Source organism: Parus major, chromosome 2 (assembly GCF_001522545.3).
Source record: "Parus major isolate Abel chromosome 2, Parus_major1.1, whole genome shotgun sequence".
Lineage (NCBI taxonomy): Eukaryota > Metazoa > Chordata > Aves > Passeriformes > Paridae > Parus > Parus major.
In genome coordinates, this window is record NC_031769.1 from 59,057,858 (window position 1) to 59,077,162 (window position 19,305).

General features: G+C 39.3%; 1 long non-coding RNA gene across 7 annotated transcripts in view; it reads right to left on the reverse strand.

Annotated features, from left to right (window-relative positions):
- Positions 1-14,506: 14,506 nt before the first annotated feature.
- LOC117243895 overlaps positions 14,507-19,305 on the reverse strand; it is a 253,109-nt gene continuing 248,310 nt past the window's right edge. For all 7 annotated transcript variants that reach the window (XR_004495900.1, XR_004495903.1, XR_004495897.1 and 4 more), the window contains one exon: positions 14,507-18,999. This is a non-coding gene — a long non-coding RNA (uncharacterized LOC117243895). The remainder of the gene's footprint in view (positions 19,000-19,305) is intronic.

Consider the following 19,305-nt stretch of genomic DNA (forward strand, 5'->3'; position numbering starts at 1 on the left):
TAGAATAGAATAGAATAGAATAGAATAGAATAGAATAGAATAGAATAGAATAGAATAGAATAGAATAGAATAGAATAGAATAGAATAGAATAGAATAATCTATTCTCCCAAAGAAAAAGAAATTTGACTGAAGAAACGTTCTTTCATTTCAAATCAAAATACTAAATTGAAATGAAACTCGACTCAAAACTGTTCACAGAACTTACTTGCTTTTAGAAAAGGATATTACCATGCACAGGAGGGAAGATGATACAAAGTACCAAAGAAAGGGTTTGGGGTGGATGGGCACTGTTGCTGAGCAAACAGTGATGCTCTGTCAGTCTAATCATTGTCAATTGTTCTACATATGGAGATGGGTAAAGAGAAATACATTTATGTAGGTCTGGAGAGAATACTGAATGTAAACTTTTATACTGGAAGTATAGAGCGTTAAATCCAGAAATAAAATTTAATATCTCTTATATGTCAAGGCAGATTAATTTCAAGTAAAAAAAAGTGCAGTTATATGGATTCTGCTAGAAATGCCAATTTCACCTCCTTATATTTCCTCCACTCTCTGATTTTTTTTTATTCAAACTCTTAATAAAAAGGGTAGATGAATGATGGAGTGCACTTCGAATTCGACCTTAAAATCAAATAATTAACCCTGACATCTTCAGCTCTTAAAAATTACTCATTATATTTTTAACAGATGTTTTAGTTATTTTCATTGTTACAATGCAGTAGCTTTTTATCAGATTTACGTAATTATATGCTCTCTTTCTGACACAGGCTGCATATCTATCACAGCTTCATTTAAAACACACAGCATGAGTTATACAAAAGTAATCAGGAATAGTTTCCTCATACCTGGGAACCAATTCTCAAAATTCCCTCTGCTGTTTATATTGTGTAACTGGGAAAATGTATTATTCTGAACATTCATTTAAATGGTTTTCCAGGGCAGTAAACATTTTCCATGGTTCTCTCCTTCACATTTCCTCCTGGATCTGTCACTTGTCCTTGTGAACATTCTGCACACAAGTGGTTTTTGTTTCATCCCCCTTGCAGTACATTGTGCTCTGGATTTTACAGCCTCATGGATGCCCAGATGGATGCAGCTCTTTTACCCCTACATGTCACATCAAATCAGAATTCTTTTGTGATCAATGAAGTGTTGATTTGTCTTACCTGTGTTGATTTGCATTTGTAGCTGAGCAATGCCTCACTAAACACAGAGGGGTTCTCTCCAACAGCCAAGTTTGTTCCACTAAAACAATTTCTAAGAAACGCAGAGATAGATAAAGATGCATACACATACATGCACATTCACATGTATATGAACCTTCTCAGTTAGATTATTAATTGCAGGATTCTGTATTACTTCTAAGTGGAATGTTTTGGTTCTGGATCTCAGGAAATCTAAGTTTTCTTCATATTTAAACCCTCTTTTTTTCTGAGCATAAATGATTGAGAACACTCTTTTGAACTTATGTGATTTTGTTATGTAATATCTTATGACTAACTGGCCCTGGTGGTTCTGGAAAAAGAGCATACATAATTCTGCCTAATTAACATGTATGTCCTGATGGACATCTTTTGGAGTGTATAGGGAATGGGTAGTGGTCCATGCAAACATAGGATTGCTGGATCATTAATAATTATTCATGAAATAGTAATTGAAGGGGATAAGAATTATCATCTGTATTGGTTTAGGGTACATAAGAAAGCAAGATCTCCCATTAACTCTCTTTAGAGGGTTAAAAACAAAAAAAAACAAAACTTTTTTTTTGCCCTGTATCTGAGACAAAAATAGACTTACTGCTGCAAATACAAGCCCTCTACAGACATGTAGGAAACATTAAAGAACCTCAAGAGGAAGTAGAGGGAGTTTTTTATGGCTTTTTTTTCTTTTTTAATAATCCTGGTTTTACTTTACTTTTCTGATACTCTCAAGCCTTACTAAAACTTTACTATAATAAAAAGGAGGGCTGTTGAAGCAGGACATGTGCTTTTGGCATGTTGTGATATCTGTTTCTGCATTTGGAGTCACTGCTCTCGCTGTACTAGTTTTTATTGCCACATTTACAGGGTTTTCCAGCAAGGAAAAGGGTGGATGGAGGTACCTGCCTTCCTAGTAAGGACGACAAAAAGTTGCCTTTATAAAGCACCACGTATGCTAAGAACTCTGAGGAGAATTAGGCATTAAAACCAGAAAATGAAAATACCCTCCAGCCCTTCAGATAGAGTAATGAAAACAAACCACTTTTCCTTCACTCAAATATTTAAAATATTGAAACTTTGAAAGTTCTCCAAATGGAATCCAATTATGCTCACAACCAGAGGCTAATTTCCCCAACTCTCTGAGCCACTGATGCTCAGCAACCGTCTGAGCAGTTTTGTACTCTAAAATCTAGGGCAGCTGACAGTCAACAGATCTACTTTGCTGAGAGGATTTGCTGTTAATTTTGTCCAGCTTCTGTTTTCCAGTGCCAGTCAATGTTTTCCAAGTAAACTCATCCATGGATTCATGTAAAGACTCAAGTTAAAGCCCTTAGGCACTGATGGATCTATTTTTAGTTTTTTAGATGTGGTCCTAACTCAGTCAAAAGGTAGGCATTTTTTATGCAACATAGCAATTATTTATAAAATCTAAAATTGATGCAACAATTCAAGCACCTTAAAATGTTGCTATCTCTGAAAGAATTTAGCCAAAATGATCAAAACCTGAGAGCAGCAGTTAGAAAAAGGATATAAAAAATCTGACCTTTACAAAATAATCCCACACAGAAACTCTGTTTATCATTGTCTCAGTGACAATCTAGGGCAAAAAGTCAATATACATTCCTTGGAAGGCCAGATGGAGGGTGGAGAGGGAAAAAGAAGAAAGAAAGGATGAAAGCAAGAAACAAAAGTAATTTAATCCCTGAGTCATCAAAGTTTTTCTGGTGCATGTGTAACTTTAGGAATATGAATAGCTCACTAAGGGACAACATGCCAGTGAGTATTTGATGGCTACACCTGAAGTCACCAGGAAATCTTCACACTGAATTCACAGTATTATGTTGGCCACAAATGCCTTGTGCAAGTGTTCTTGTCACAGCAGACACAGTCTTCTCTCAAAATAAACTTAAGATCAAGTTAGTACTGTAAGCAGCAATCAGCTGATGAGTAAAAGTATATGATGCCAGTTAACAAGGAATAGATCAAAATGCTATCCTTCTGCCAAAAGGCAGACCAGGCAGTGTGTCCATCATGGTTTTTTTTTTCTTTTTTGTAAATAAATTTCAATTGTTTCCAGAAACCGTCTCATTTAAGTTAGGCAAAATCTATAACTTCACTATCTCATCCCTACCACTTACATTATGCCCTATTGACTCAAAACTTGAAAAGCCACTGATAATATTTAAACTGTCTCTTGCAAACCATATGTCAGTACAGCACAGCAATTCTGACTATTGGGGATCTGCTTGCTGTTGTATAATCTCTGTATTTGGTCTCACTTGTGCAAAACTGAAGCATCCAAATGACTGCGCTCTGACTGTGGAGACAAAGCCCATTATGGTGAGGATCTAGGTCACTGGTATTAGAGCTGAGTCACATCAATGGTAATAAAAACACTGATGCTCTTCGGGAAAAAAAACAGCTGTGGTTTCTCCTCTAAATAATTTTTAAGGCCTGTAGGCAGGAAAGGATGGTATAAACATGTTGCACTCCTCCACGAAGCAACTATCGGGTAATGCAGAGTGTTTGTTGTGAAAGTCATATGGTCCTTTGTCTGGAGGAAACTAGTACACTGACAGGAGCAACACAATGATTTCAGAATAGATTCTCAGAGTGAAAAATAAGGCATGCCAATTAATCTCTCACTTACATGCTAGACTTTGAATAAAAATATCTTAGTTTCATTGGTTTGTAAGTTTCCTTCATTCCTTTTAAGATCAGGAGTCATGCATTTATAGCAAGTGATTTTGATACTCTTTCATATATTTAATTATTTTATTTTATTTATTTATTTTTTTTTTAATCTGCTCGTTCAAATAGCCCCAGCTTGACACCACACTGAAATAGATTTCTTCTGTTGTTTAAAAACCGGTTAGAACACACTCAGCTGGTCAAGAATTAATTCAGAGTGGTGACCAGCATACAGTTCTACACAGAACATAAAATTCACACCTTCCTAAGCATCACAGCCCACAGCCCAGATTTCCAGGATGAGATTTAATATTCCACATTTTTCCTTAAGCAAAATAAATGTCTTTTATTTTTTTACCTCTCATTAAGAGGGCATGCATAATATTTCCCCAAGTTCTATGGGGACCCATGTCAAATTTGGGTTATTTTTCTTGGGTTTTCTTATTTATACTAAGAGAAAAGCATATCCTTTTTCTATGATAAAAACAAACTGCTAAGATAATAAACGTAGACAAGGGGAACAGCATACTTGTCATGGATAACACAACCAAATATTCAGAAATAGTACCATTATCCCATGGTACACACATCAAAATACATCAAAGTTTCAGTATCTTCTGTGTCCAGAAAGTTTCTTTAAAACAGTTTGCAACTAAAATTTTAGATGGAAGAGAGGTTTGGTCTGCCTTTTCAAGCCTGGAGAAGGACACCATTCTTTATTACAGTGTGGCTTGATGTTATGTTAGATATTTTTATATCTTTTCAAGTGCCAGATTTCAAACTGATCTTTTAAGCATAAAAAAGTTGGATCTAGTTTTAGGAGAACCAAGAGTAAGCAGCTTCATAGTTACTACCAACTTGACACTTAAACCTCTGTATTATCTGAATGTCAAATGTTCATGTGCAAGTATTTGTCTTGAGCTGGAGAACTGAAGCTGAACAATTAATGTGCTGTGTGTGTACATACATTTACCTGAGAAACCCATTACACCCTCTTAATCCCTTTTTAATCTTGAGCACAACAGAAGTTTTTGGCATAGCACTCCATGAAATGATGGGTAGTGAAGAGCAATGTTTCAGATAGTTGAGGGAAAACCCCTGGAACTCCAAAAACTTGTTCAGCTAGACAAGTCACACTTAAGTAAAAATTTACAGCAGATACAAGCAACAGAGAACTTTGCTGGAATAACTTATTTCCCCTAACCCAGATGCTTCAAGTTCCCACATTTACATTCAGTGACCTGCCCCAGAGAAGAGTTGGATCCCCAGCCAATATTAATCAGCAGAATGTCAGTGAAGTTCATGGCTATGTGTCACCCTGATGACCCAATACAGTACAGCCACAGAAACTCAGGCAAATGACTGCTTTCCAGTCAAATTTATCTGAATCATCCTTCTGAACTCTGGCTACAGGATTTTTCTCTAACTTAAAGTCCCGAAACATTAAAGAACAGAATGCATCAACTTAATTGGAAACAGTTCTGCTGCAACACATCCTGCGTCTGTTAGAGGACTCAGAGAGAGGAAAAGCCCATGCTTTGAAGCACTGTGACAACTTAAGATAAATTTCAGCATTACTTTTCTAACAGAATATAATTGAAAACATACTTCAACACAGACTCTAATCTAACTCTGGTTAGAGATGTGCTCAACCCACAAGTTTCAACCTCAACTTTCCCAAGTCTTGAAGAAGTGCTGACTCAGACCCAAATTGTCTTCTCTTTCTAAAACAGTCCTTAATACTACTGAGCTGGACTCATCACCTATTAAAAATCAAAATGGCTGCTTCTATTGCTTCTATGTGCCTCTTTTCATTACACTAATGCCTAAGGTTCCCGTTTCTTTCAATCCCCCTCAAAGATTTGGGTGAAATACCTGTATATTATAGAAGGCAATCCCTCTCCCCAATGCTTCAGTGTCTAAAGAGACAAAACTGGCAGGCAGTAAGATAAAGAAGGCATTGTTATCTCCATTTTCAGAGGAGAAACTAGGCCTTAAAATGACTAAGTCAGAATCCCGAGGGAGGTCAAGGATCAGATTCTCAAATGCTCAATAACCAGCATCAGAGCCAGACTTTCACAGGAAAAAAGAGAAAAGAAAGAAAGAAGGGGGGGAGGAGCGGGGAGGACAGGGGAAATAGAAAAGAAACAAGAAAAAAGTGTCCAAACTCTATAGTTCCTACTTTTATTGCACATTTTCAAAAGATCTTTCTGCAACATCTTGAAGATCTGTCCACTTGGGTACCCATCTGAGTGCTGCAATGGGAAGGTACCTCTCTAGGAAATCTCTCTCCCCACTTTGGCTGCTACTCCCATTTTGGAGTGTGGCAGTACATGAGTTGCCCAGGGCCACGAAGGAAGTCTCTTGCAGAGCCAGAAATTTGAATCAGCAACTCCTGTGCCCTAACCACAAGTCTATCCTTCCTCTCACTAACAACACAGTGTATTTCTTTGTTAAGTTGCTTTCTAGTTAGATATAATACAATGGGCCTTTTTCTTTATTCATCCACAATGGTAAGATGACATTATGAGATTGGCAGTTGTCATTCACAGGGAATGCTCTTTTTCATTTTGCCCCCAAAACACCAACACACTTAGCAGATTGCTGTCTGCAGATGACACTAGAATCTTTTGTACTTTAAAGCCATTTTTTCCAGCAGCATTCACATAAGTAAATTGCTCTTTATTAATATTTTTTAGGACACAAGAGGCTGACAAACTGCAGATCCCAGCTACAAGGAATTATTCCCCTTTACCACGTAACCTCCTGGAAGGGAAAAAACTTTCTGGTCAAGAAGATCAGGATAACAGCAGCTTGTTCATATAATATCCCTTAGCAGCTGCTGCTGCTACTATGGAAATCCTAAATACTTCAATAATAGGTCAATCACCACTGGCTACCACTTTACATGTGAGCAGCCTTAAGTATCTGAGCAAGATGTGTAGAGCACCAAGTGGAAAACCCAAGTGGAGCACCATGTTTTCTTTTGTTTCTTTTTCTATTTTATTTAGAGGGATACATGTAATTACTCCCCAATTCAAGCTCTAGAGACTACAGGGGGATGTCACTGCGCAAACTAAGAAAATGATCAATATTCACTATATCTATGCAGACAAATGAATGCATGTGAGAAATGTCTGGTGTACAGAACTCCATTCATCCCTGAGTTACTATTTTTGTATTTGTCTCATTTGGAATTTTTTTATTTTTTTTTTTTAATTCAGTTTCTTCAAACCCTGCCCTCTTCTACATGACCTTTTTGATCAATAGTCCTTTGTTGTGCTGTGAGGCCTTGGCAGCAAAGGACAGAATGAATACAGCTAATTCTTATCTAATGTTTACCTTCAAACTCTTTGGGTCTTGGCACAGGTTTGAGACATTTGTTTTACTTAGGTTTTATAACTCTAAATGATGAATATTGCTTGAGAATGTGGTGTCCTCTAGAGATCCCAGAGTTCTCAGCTGACCTTTCTTTCTGCTCCTGCAGTTGCTCCTATCTCCAGCCCACTTGCACCTTTCTGCTTCACCACCTCAGAAATTAGTGGATTACCTCAGCCCCTCTGATACATCTTTTGGCAAGTCAATGAAAGTCAGGTTGCCAACTATTTTTATGTGGAAAACAGGCCTCTCCCTGTCTTTTTAGAGGGTTTTTTTTTGTGGTAAGAGGACTCAAAAAGTCTCTTTGTCAAATTATACACTTGTCTGCCATTTTAAAATCCAACTCCAACTGGTTTTAGTAATTACACTGTCTTCTCACAGGAGTTTCACTGACAAAAATTTGTGGCTGATTTTCAAATGACAAATCAATGTGACACTTTCTATCCTTTTTTACCCTAAAGAAAGCCTGCTATATGTGAAGATCTATTATTTTTTCAGACACTGTAGTGTAACAGTACATCCCTGGCAGGTCCTAGAACAAAACCATCAGACATATGGGGCTCCCTCCCTTTCCCAGCAGCTTTATCTCAACAAGTACTGCATTTAAGCAAACAGCCTAAAGCACGACTCACACCCCAGCCAGAGACAACTATTTGAAAACTTTAAGGCTGTATAACTGACCACAGAAAGGGCAAAAGGATCAAAAATGAGCCTAATGTTACAATTGCAGATGCAAAACAAATTAATACTCCCACAGAGGGAAAGCCAGATCTGTCAGACTGCCCAAGCCTCTGCAGGAGGTTTGGCTACTGCAGCAGCAGGGAGACAGCCTGGGACCAGGCATAAATATTCTGGCCCCTGGAGTTAGACATATGTGCACTTTAGAAGGTTGTTGGTAGTGGGAAATCCTTGGGCTAAACATTTCTGTTATCATCCAAGTCTGTCCTTTTACAAATAGTAATTTACTGTTTTCTCTGAAGTTTTCACTGGATTTGAAGCTCCTCTTGGTGTACTTCAGAGATGCAAAATTAAGATGAAGGAAAGCATTTTTTGTTGCTTTGATTTTGTTAAGATTTTTATTTGGTCTGGTTTTTAATTAGCATGCATTCATATCATGCAAAGTTAGAGCTAATCATTAAAGTTGCCTCTAAATGTACTGTGAAATTGCTTGAGACCTTAAAAAAAAATTAAAATTGAACTCAGTCATGCCCTTTTCCCCCTCCCTAACAGCAGCTGCTGAAAAGCTGGTAGTTACCAACCACTGAAATGCTACATAAAATGCTCTAAAATAAATCAAAAATTTATATCCAAGTAGATATAACCAAGCGAAACTTTCAGATTCACAATATGCAGTAACACATTAGTGAGTGACTGATCTATTGCTTATGAAAAGGAAAAAATATAAGAAGTCTTTTCACAGTTCAATAGAAAGTTACAATATTTGAGAAATGAATAAGAAGTCATGTAATGGCTTTGCAGCTTTTGAACTTTCACATGTTTCAGATTTTTCTAATGCTTGCGCGGATTAAAGAGATTCACATCTCAATGGCTGGGGCACGTCGCATTTTTTCTGGATCAGGTTTAATGATTTCCACACTGTAGAAACTTCATTTTGTATGAACACACCCTGAATTTAAGGAATTTTTCATACTTAGGTACGTGTTTTCCAGTATATTTCTTTTAATGTTAACCCTATCAAAGGGCACAGAGGCTCAGTCATAAGAGTAGCAACTCCTTCAATTTCACACATCAGTACACTGGGGCTTTTCAGCATGCTTTTCTTTCCAGTCCCCAAAAATAAATTAAGGAGGGGGTAAGTGGGATGTAAGGAAACAATAAAATAGAAGTCATCCATGTTGTTTTTTTTTTACTTCAGTGTATTATCCCAAAATAAAAGGGAGAACTATTTATTTCAGTAATGTGCAAAGTTCTTGATTTTAAAGCTGCAACTGCACCCTTTTCATGTCTTTAAAAGACATTTCAAAGCATGATTGTGAGACCCAAAGAGAGAGAAGACCCTCTGATGTCCATCCAGCTCACAGAGAAAAAAAAACTTGCATTTTCTACCCTTTGACATAGGATTAAGGAGCGACAAAAAGCCATTTCATCCTTTCTAAGAAAATGCATATGTGAGGACTTACATTAAATTGTAAACTAGTGGCTATCAGGAAGACATGGGTACCATCTAGAATCCAGCAATGATCACAGACCTCAAAAATCAGCACGGATGTTAAGTCCTTGTGGCTCAATGACAAGATGAAACAAATGTTTAAAAATATTTGCACACAATAGGTGTGACAACCTAAAGATGTAAACTCTAAAGGGCTTGTGCAGAACTGAATCTAGTGGATGAAGAGAGGGGTTTTGTCCTGGTTGTAGACCCATGGAGTAAGAAAATTTCAGAGCTTTAACTGGAATACTGGTTTCCATCATTACGCAGCACAGGAATACAGCTGAAACTTCTGACTGCCTTGCATTTCTTCTAAAACACTCTGCAGCAGAAATGTCCAATTCATACAGAATTCTTCAACTACACAGCAGTGCTGTTCCAAAATCCTGGACACCTTCTGAAATTTATTGCATGTTTCAAACTCCTATTGTAGTCCATACTAGTATAAGACAGCCAGGATTACCTGAGGAAAACAAGAAGCCAAGGTTTATGGGGTAGAGCATTAAATAAAGGGCATTACCCCTCTTTACAATTGCCAAGTAGCTGAAAACAGCATCAGTTGGGCTGAGCAAAGAGAGGAACCAAATGCTGGCAGTGCTTGAAACTTTGGAGACTCCATTTGAAGTGCCCCATTTAACCCAGTTCTCCGATTGTTCTAGCAGGGCCAGGATTTCACTCAGCCTTATAGCCCTGATTTCAGATGATCTGCTGTTTGAAAACCCACAACCAAGTTGATCTGCACAGCATTAGCATCCTGTAGATATATCCAAGGATATCTTAGGAATGCATCATAACATGAATACCTGCTTTGTGAAATCAAACATCATCTGTTCATTTAGGCTCCTTGGCCTGCCATTTGCCTGCTTCTAAAAGAAATAGGATTACTCTCATAAAACAAGGGAAAGAAAACATCTCAGAGGGTAGTGCTTAATCTTCATATCTCATATTCAGATAACTTATATCAAATGTGAACAGATAATACAAATATAGATACCAGAGGAGGTTATTTTGAATGCTTGCAAGTATTTCTTTCCAATCACAAAAATCACAAAAATCTTGGTGAGTATCATGCCAAGGAACCAAAGTTGAATTTGAAGGTAAATGTGTGATTCTCTTGCTTTTAACATAAAACACATAATGGAAAGAAGACCTATGGGCTGTGACACAGCAAATAGGGCACTGAAGTGTGCTGGAACTTCTGCTTCTTTATAAAAGGGATATATTCAGAAAACTCACAAAGGTGCATAATCTTACCTGCCATTGCAAGGTAAAGAAAAAAACCTTGAAATTTGAGATCTCCTCTGCAATTGCAAACAATTGTTTTAAAAGAGTAATATGAAGAGATGCTGGAGATGACACACCAACAAATACAGTTCAGCTAAAGCAGCGTACTCGTGTGTTAATGCATACATGCAGGGATTGCAGCTGAGATCTATAGTACATGGCCATCTGTAGAGGTCTTGAGCAGGAGATTTACACCAAGATTCACCAGCCATTTGTTTCAATCGTACCTGAATCAAGTCAGCAGCACCATGCAGCACCTCCTCCATTCTGAATGTTTTCTGCAGATAAAATACCTCACAGAAATCTATCTCCAGTGTCCTCTACTGTCATTATTCCAATTGTCTCCAACTTTGAAATATCAAAACCATTTTGACCTCAAAAGAGCCTAATTACTGTGTCTGAATATAACAAAGAAAAACATAGCAAACCCAGACATAACTGACATAACTGTGGTATACCTACCTCCATACGAATAATTTCTTTGAGTATTGGTGAGTACTGTTTATGCAACAATAAAGTGTCAAAAAAAAAAAAAAAGATAAATGAATTCACTGTTAACCTTAATGATGATAACAGCACAAGTGGCTAGAGAGCTAGAAAGCATTTCTTGTTTGAAATTGTTGCGTTCTGCCTCCCTCGACATTTCTAAGAGCCCGAGCTTTGTAGGTCAAGACACGAGCCATCTCATTACCCGAGTTTCTGCAGCCTGTTAAGAGACCAGGTTCTCCTTGGCATATTTGTTTTGTTCGCTGCCTGTTCCCTTTCATTAAAATCTAAAGACATTTTATGATGAAAGCAAAAGTATTCAGAAAAAACATAATTATTGAGACTCACTGCAACCCTACTTTACTAGCTCAGGAGTAAAGTGATGTTTCTACACATTTTCCCCTACTCAAGAGCAAATTTATAGTAAATTGCTCAACTAAAAAGTAAGCTTTCAAAGAATTTTCAGAGGAACAGAGGGAAAAAAAATGTAGAAATAGAAACACCACACTTTGGAGGAAGAGTATAGAAAAAAGACACGTTCAAGGCAAAATACCAGAGATGAAAGCCTGGCCCAACTGAATTCCAGAATAAAACAGCCATTGGTTTCAACAGGGTCATGATCTCTGTCAAGATCTGAGTCTGGATTCACTTTTGAAGTAGGTGTGGCCTAAGAGCAGGAGGGAAGGATTAGTAATAATATAAAATATCTCTCTCTGTCTTAAACAGCCGGTCACACATTTCATTTTACATGTCTACAAAAGACACAAGTGGTTATGAAACACAGCTATCTAGGTACACCCCATTTTTCACCACTATCCTTTTTGTTACCCTTCTATCACACATTAATATGATCTTTTTTTTTTCTCTGTCTTCACTGGTGTTGAATGGGATGACAGCATTAACACAATGGCTGGTGCTGCACACCAGAACTGCCTACATTTCATGTCAAGCCAGTTTTCATCATAGAAAAAAACATCATCATATATCTAGAGGCTCAGGCTTTGGTGCTACACTGAGACAACTGTGATGACATGCTATATGCTTCAGTGCTGTGTTTGTGTAAGTTATGCTTGTGTCCTGTAGAGACAACCACACACTACATGTATGCAGCAATTCTGAGTGCACAGGCACACACATGTACGGATGCAGGAAGAGCAGGAATGTGGGAGCTGTAATGCTGCTCCTGGTTGTTATAGGAGCATTTGTTACAGAATTTGTTTCCACGTTAATGGATCACAGAAAAAAAAATCTTGTAAGGATTATTTTATTCTGTTAAACATTTGTATTCCCTACTGCATTGCAATAAAGGGAATGTGCTAACTGCCAGTCTTTTAGGAAATATGAGACAATTCCTTGTACTTTTGGTTTGAAATCAGAACTGAAACACATTTGCTACAGAAGAACTGATCTGTGTGGCCCAGCAGGAGGTGAAGGCCGGGAGTCAACTCACTCCTTGTGGCATGGGAATCTAGATGGGTTGCTCTATATCCTGTATCCTCTGATCATTTTCAGAAAAACAGAAAGTTGCCATAAAATCACAAAATACTCAGCAAATCCATGAATGGCCAAAACTTTGATGTCAGGAATACACCAAACAGTACAGCCTCCTCACAGCTGCAAATGGAGGCAGTATTCTGGGTATTTTGATGGGAGAGAAAAAAGAAAAATTATTGCCTGCATATGCTCCCAGTAAACCAGCATTCATTTAGCCACCTTAGAGCATGAAACTCAGCATAATAGATCTTTCATAGCTCACAGGAGAGGTCATGGTACAAGAATGTTGAAAAATATAACACGATCTTTTGTAGGTAAGAAACTTCAAGGTAGGAGGTGTAAGTTGTAGCAAGAATAGAAACCTCAGAGGAGATCATCAGAAAGTGATTAACATGGGTTTTTCAAAAGAATGTGCACAACTGACAGTATTTTCAACACAGACATGTATTTCAAACTCCTGTGGTGTCCTCTTTCTATGCATTACACATACACACACACAGAGCTCAGATTTTCAGTTTGTTTCATTCACACCGTTTTTCTGCTACTCGTAATTAGCCAAATTATTATGATCACATCATTCACACATTAAATTGTTTGGAAAAAATTTCATTGAAGAGACTTTCAGCAGAGTAACTTTACATTGAATAGAATTTCCGGTGCACTACATTTTTGATATTTAATATGTCACTTGATGGTTTGTTAAACTGTCTGGTCTGTTATTTGCTATAAACAACCACTGTGTTGAAATCCAGATAAATGGCAAGGACACAACACTTTTCCAAGAGTATATGATTTTTCTTGTCTGGTGTTTTTCTTTGAACTCCCTCTTTTTTTAGCACAAATATACCAAACACTCCAATTCTTTTTTCTAGAAAATGAGGTACTGCATTAATACAGTATTGCATGTTTTTTTTTGATTTGTTGAAGCCCAAGTCAGCTAATATCCCAGGTGAGCTGGGCAAAACTACAATTGGCTACTACCAACAAGGGCAAGAACCTCAAGAGACAATTGTAGACAAAGGCTGTCTGTTGCCTAGCATCCTGCAGCATCCCGCAGGAAAGAGGAGCAGGACATCACATTTTGATCAGGAGAATATTGCTGAGGGAAGTGGGACCAGAACTTTCTGGAGTAACCTCCAAGGACAGACAAGGCAAACACAATTATTGAGCATCAAAGAGTGCCCCTCCCCACTTTCACTTCTCTAAAAATCTGTCACTCTGTGAGACTGTCAGGAAGGAGCAGAGGAGGAAGTGGCGCAAGTCTCAGTAATGAATCAATGCCAGGAAAAAGACATAGGAAATTCAACTCTGTAGAACTGAATGCTTTGCCTCAGCCACAAAATGCATTCAAATTCAGGTCTCCATTTCTGGTTTCATTTTTTTAATACCTTCCCAATAAATTCTGGGGCTAAGGCAGGACAGCTCTGCATCCAGGGAAGCAGCTAGCTCTCCAGAGAGATGCACAGGCAGCTCACACTCCTCTAAAAGCTACCTCAGATGTGCAAGCTGTTCACACCCCTCTGAAAGGTATCTCATTCATTCAAATATCTGAAATTAAAGAGTATCAGACAAAAATTAGTTCACTAAATTTTCAGCACCAAATCACAGTTCTGGCTTTGCAATTCCAAAGATGTGTGAGGTCTTCTCTCCTATCCCCCACTGTCACATATCTTGAAAATTCCCACTTCTTTGAGTGTGATGTCATGATGTATGGCCATGAATATTTAACTTTAAATTATAAGCACTAAATTGGAATTTCTTTGCATGGTAAAAGATCACACAGAGGGAAATAGCAGTTTAAACAAAGATCTTCTATAATTAGTGATAATAACAAAGGAAATATTCATGATTACATCAAAGGATTCTTCACTGAGTATTGTTTTTATTTGCTTCCTAAGGGAGCACAGAGTTCTCTGAAAAGATAACACTGTTTTAGGCAGATGTAGATAAATAAAAGACCATCTAGAGAATCCAGCTTCAAACCAGGGCCTGAAAAATACTCTGAAATCCAGAGGAGTTCTCTAATTGATGTGATTACATGTCAAGCATCAGCACTCTGCTAGGTATGCACTGCTGATAAGCCTGAGCTATGTAAACACCTTTTCAGATGAACATGACACACAGCACTGCAGCTACCCTGGGCATCTGTCTCCACATACATAAGGCATAGCCTGGGGATTAATTTCATCCACTAGTATAAACAGGACTAATTTTTTTGAAGTACAGATAGCTAAAAATAGCTAAGAGTAATGTTATGCAATAAAACCTGGTATATGTTTCCCCTTTCCAGATGAAAGAATCTGACATGGTTTCAAATCAAAAGAGGTGGCAGCCTGACCAGAACACAAAATATATTCATTTCATTCCCTTCCAGAGAGGCAGAATTTTAATCTTCCATACATTAAAGATGCATGCTCACTATCATATCATTTCAACAGCCTAAATATTAAATTATGACCAAAAATTCGCAACACTTCTGCCCTCCCCTGGAAAAAAATAAAAAAGGTCAAAAATAAATGGAAACAAACTGTATTCTGCTCCTTTTTATGCATTTGACAGAGAGAAAAAAAAAAAATGAGGGAGATAAATCTGCATAATACTGAACCGAATCTCTTTAATTCCAGTCAGCTTTTATCATTCAATCACTGAGTCTGTATGTGGAAAAATTCATGCTAATTCCCCCTAGCAACAGCCGCAGCCTATCCGGGGGAGCCCCGCACCAGGCAGCTGCCAGCCAGCAAGAATAACTCTAAGTAGGTCAGCCCTGCATTTCTAAAAATGCCACGGTCTAGTAACCCCACTGTCCCGTCTGTCTGCCCTACCCCATAATAACCTCGATCGCTTGGTGACACAATGACATACTACCCTGTTAGAGCGCAATCAAATCCCGCTGCATTATTCTGCTGCGAGCATCGCTGCTGGATGAAGGACCCGTCGAGGGGCAGCATTAATCAGGCAGCCATTCATGTCCACTAGCACTTCACTCTGGAGATGGGGCCTGCATTAATGACCAGCTGTTTGAACTAACACAAACAAAATAATGCCTTCCACCCTGTTGGCTGTGCAGAATACACTATTCTAATCAGGCAGGTTATGCTCATTGACTAAACCTAAGATGTAAATTAAACAGCCCCAGACAATGCCAGCTTTTGTAACCTTCTATTAATTAAAGTAAGTATATTTAAATTATACTACACACAATTCAAAGAGCTATTGGTTTAATATACGGAGTCACCTCCTCCTACAAATTTGTGCTCACAGTCAAAAAAAAAAATAATCCAAACCAAAACCAAACCAAAAACCACCCACCCCCACTGTTTGTATAATACAATCTACCTATCCTGGTAAATTAAAGAGCAACTACAACAGAGCTGAACTGCAAGTGACTTCTGCTGGGAGCAGAGACACACACCAGACCTCCTGTAACTGGTCTTTGGGAGCAGTGACAGACATGCATGCTGGATGTGGTGGAGGGGTATTGATAAAAGCCCCATGAACCTCTCCCAGCCATGACAAGGAGAAGGGCCAGCCGCAGCAGATTAAACACCCCCTGCAATCTCACTGCTTAAGCACCGCCGAGTTGCCTTCACAGACCTAAAAATAATTGCAGAGGTCAGGAAGCCCCTTGGCAGGATCTGGGCATGTGTCTTTAAGAGCACATCCATCCCTCCTGCTTCCCACAGCCCTGGGGACTTCTGCATGGCTGCAAGATGCTGCAGGAAGCCCTGTCCCTCCCCCCTCGCTCTTAACCAGAGAAGCCTTAATATAAACCACACCAGAGCCCAGCCGTTCTCCTCTGGGGTGGTATTTCAGTATCCAATCTGTAATGCTTCAGCCAGAACAGAATTTCAGCAGGCTTGCTTTGTGTTTAATGGCAACCTTCCTTTTAAACACCTTTGTGCAGCTCGCCGATCTCTTCCTTCAGAGCTTGCCTCAATATCATGCAGCTGCCTGCACAGGAGAGAGCTAGAAAAGACATTTTCAAGGAAAGACTGCTCATCTGCATTTTTTCCTGAAGGATTTGCGCTTTTGGCAAATGCATGCCATAATTCAGTCTTCACTGCTGCAGAATTCAGCAAACCTTGTGCATGTAATCCATCCACATCTGACTTAGGAACACAGCAGATTCATTAATCCATTTTGCTCTTTCTTGTTTGAGCCAGGCTTGTTAACCAGGTTATGAGAGTCTTCCTTTGCTTTGTGGCACACATCACATAGCAATTCTTGGAGAGATACAGTCACTGACGTAACCGTGGGCTCCTAATTACAAGCTGCTGACATTTTGCTCGTCTCTGCAGCTTTGAAGCTGTGAGTTCAGAGCCTCTCCTCCTCCCTCCTTGCTTGCTTTAAACTGCCTGAGTTAGAAGCACACAACAGATTCAGAAAGGTATAGGAGTGGCATAAACTCCTTCGCAGAGCCTGCTGTATTGCCAAAGTTATTTTTCTTTAAGCAAACAGAAAACTACAGTTTGGGAGTGATGAGACTCCTTAGCCCCCAGCACAAGAATGCTATCCAACAGCTGGCTAAATACGATTCAACACAGGGCTGCCTTTGTAGGCTGGGGAACAAACAGTGGAAGGACCAGACGGGTGTCTTGCAGGGTAGCTCACCATGACTGTTGGGAAATCCCCTCATACACATTTTAGTATGACATTACAGTCTATGGCTTTGTATAAAAGGGAAAAAAAAAGGAAAGGAAAATACCCTGTCCTTCTCATTAGGCAGCTGCTAAAATCCACGCCAAGCCCTGCTAGCTGAGTGCAGTGCTTGTTTTCCCTTGTCTTCTGCATTGTTCAGATATGGCCAAGTTGAGCTACCTGCCAAATGAAATATGTCTGTACTGTGACCAGTATCACAGAGATACCTGCTCTAAAACCACCCCAAGCAGATTCCACAATAAAAGATACACCCAGCTACATTTCACAGAAATCAATTGCTAAATGCAAGCATTGCCTTTTCTCAGTATATGAAGAATCCTTTTCAATTCGAGGCTGTTTTTGAAAATCTAAGAAAAAAAAAAAGGAAAAATAAAAAGATGCAAGTATAACACTGAATACAAATGCTCAGTTGAGGATTTAGTCATCTGATGACTGTGGTAGCCAGCTGGTCTAGAAGTCATCTGGGATACATTTATTTTGATTAGATTGATCACATTTCTATTTACAGTGTAGAATTTTTCACCATACTGAATACAGCTGTGTTTATAGGGATTTTAAGATGGAGAAAAACGAAACCCCACGGTTTCTCTCAGCACAGTGCAGAAGACTCAGTGCTTCAAGGTGTTAAGCAGAAAGGATCTGCTTTCACATTTTTTAAAACAATACTGCCTACCATCTGTTTTCACAAAGTGCCACCTCAGTCAGGAAATGGGTGTAGAGCTAGAGCTGAAAATACAAGCTGCAATCAAGTCTGACCCAGCAAACTGACAAACGTCCTCTGTAAATTGGTCAGAAATGTCTTTCTTTCATTTCTATACATGTTCACACACACAGAAAAGCACGTACATACACAGATACACACACAGAGTGCGAGGCTGCTGCTTTCCCTGGGGATATTCCTGCAGCCACCAAACTCATCAGTTCACTCCCTGACAGCACCAGGAGTGCTCAAGCTACAATTTACAGTCCATCCGTCCACACACTGCTTTGTTAATCAAGCCATCCTCTCTGCAGCGAGAATCCACAGAATCAGACAAACGGCACGTAGCATTTCTTCTTCCTTTGCATTTGCATTCGCTCGCTCTCTCCTTCTCCCTTGGCTTTGCCTTAACAGGCAGATGCAACCGATACCTTATTTATCCATCTCCAGCACAACACTGAGGTGAAACCCGACTGCAGCACTGTGACTTCCTCATGTTAATCCTCTGGAGCAGCAGAGGCTGGATTCTTGTTGCTGATGCCCTTGTCGAGCACGGGATTGCTTTACATAATATTTCTTTAAGCTTTCACCCACCCTATCCTAGATTAACACCCTTCCTTTCTCCTCCCTCCCCCCCGCCACAGAAAACTCCAAAATCATCACATATTGCAACCCTTGGCTTCCAGAACCAATAAAAAAAAAAATACGCGGCTCCATCGCTCTTCTTCCTTAGCAATGTGCAGACGAGAGAGTTTCGAGTCAGCCAAGCCAGGGCGAAGCGCAGGCAGCAAGACTGCAGCAGCCCCAGCAGCAGCAGAAAGAGCAGCAGCCGCCCAGGTAGATGGAGGGAAAAGCAGGCTCTGTCGAAAGCGGTGTAGCATCGTAGCTGTGAGGAAAGACAGTCTTGTTTCTTCCAAATGGTGCAGCTTTATGCCTGCAGGAACGGAGAAAAGGGAAGACCCAGAATTAAAAATAAAAGCCAAAACAGTTAAGAAGAAACAATAACTATAACAAATTGTCGTAACTTTATTTTTCTGGGCTTTCGGGCTTTTCTGGGAGGCTGCCTCTTTTCCTTTCCCTCCCCAAAGTATCCTATGTTGCTGGATGCTACTGTCCAAGAGTGCGGAGTCACAAAGGCTCACTCTCCAAAGCGCAGTGAGACCAGCATCACATGAGAAACCACATGACGCACCCAAATCGGATGCTGATGTGGTCCAGTATTTCACTTGGAGGGGGGGGA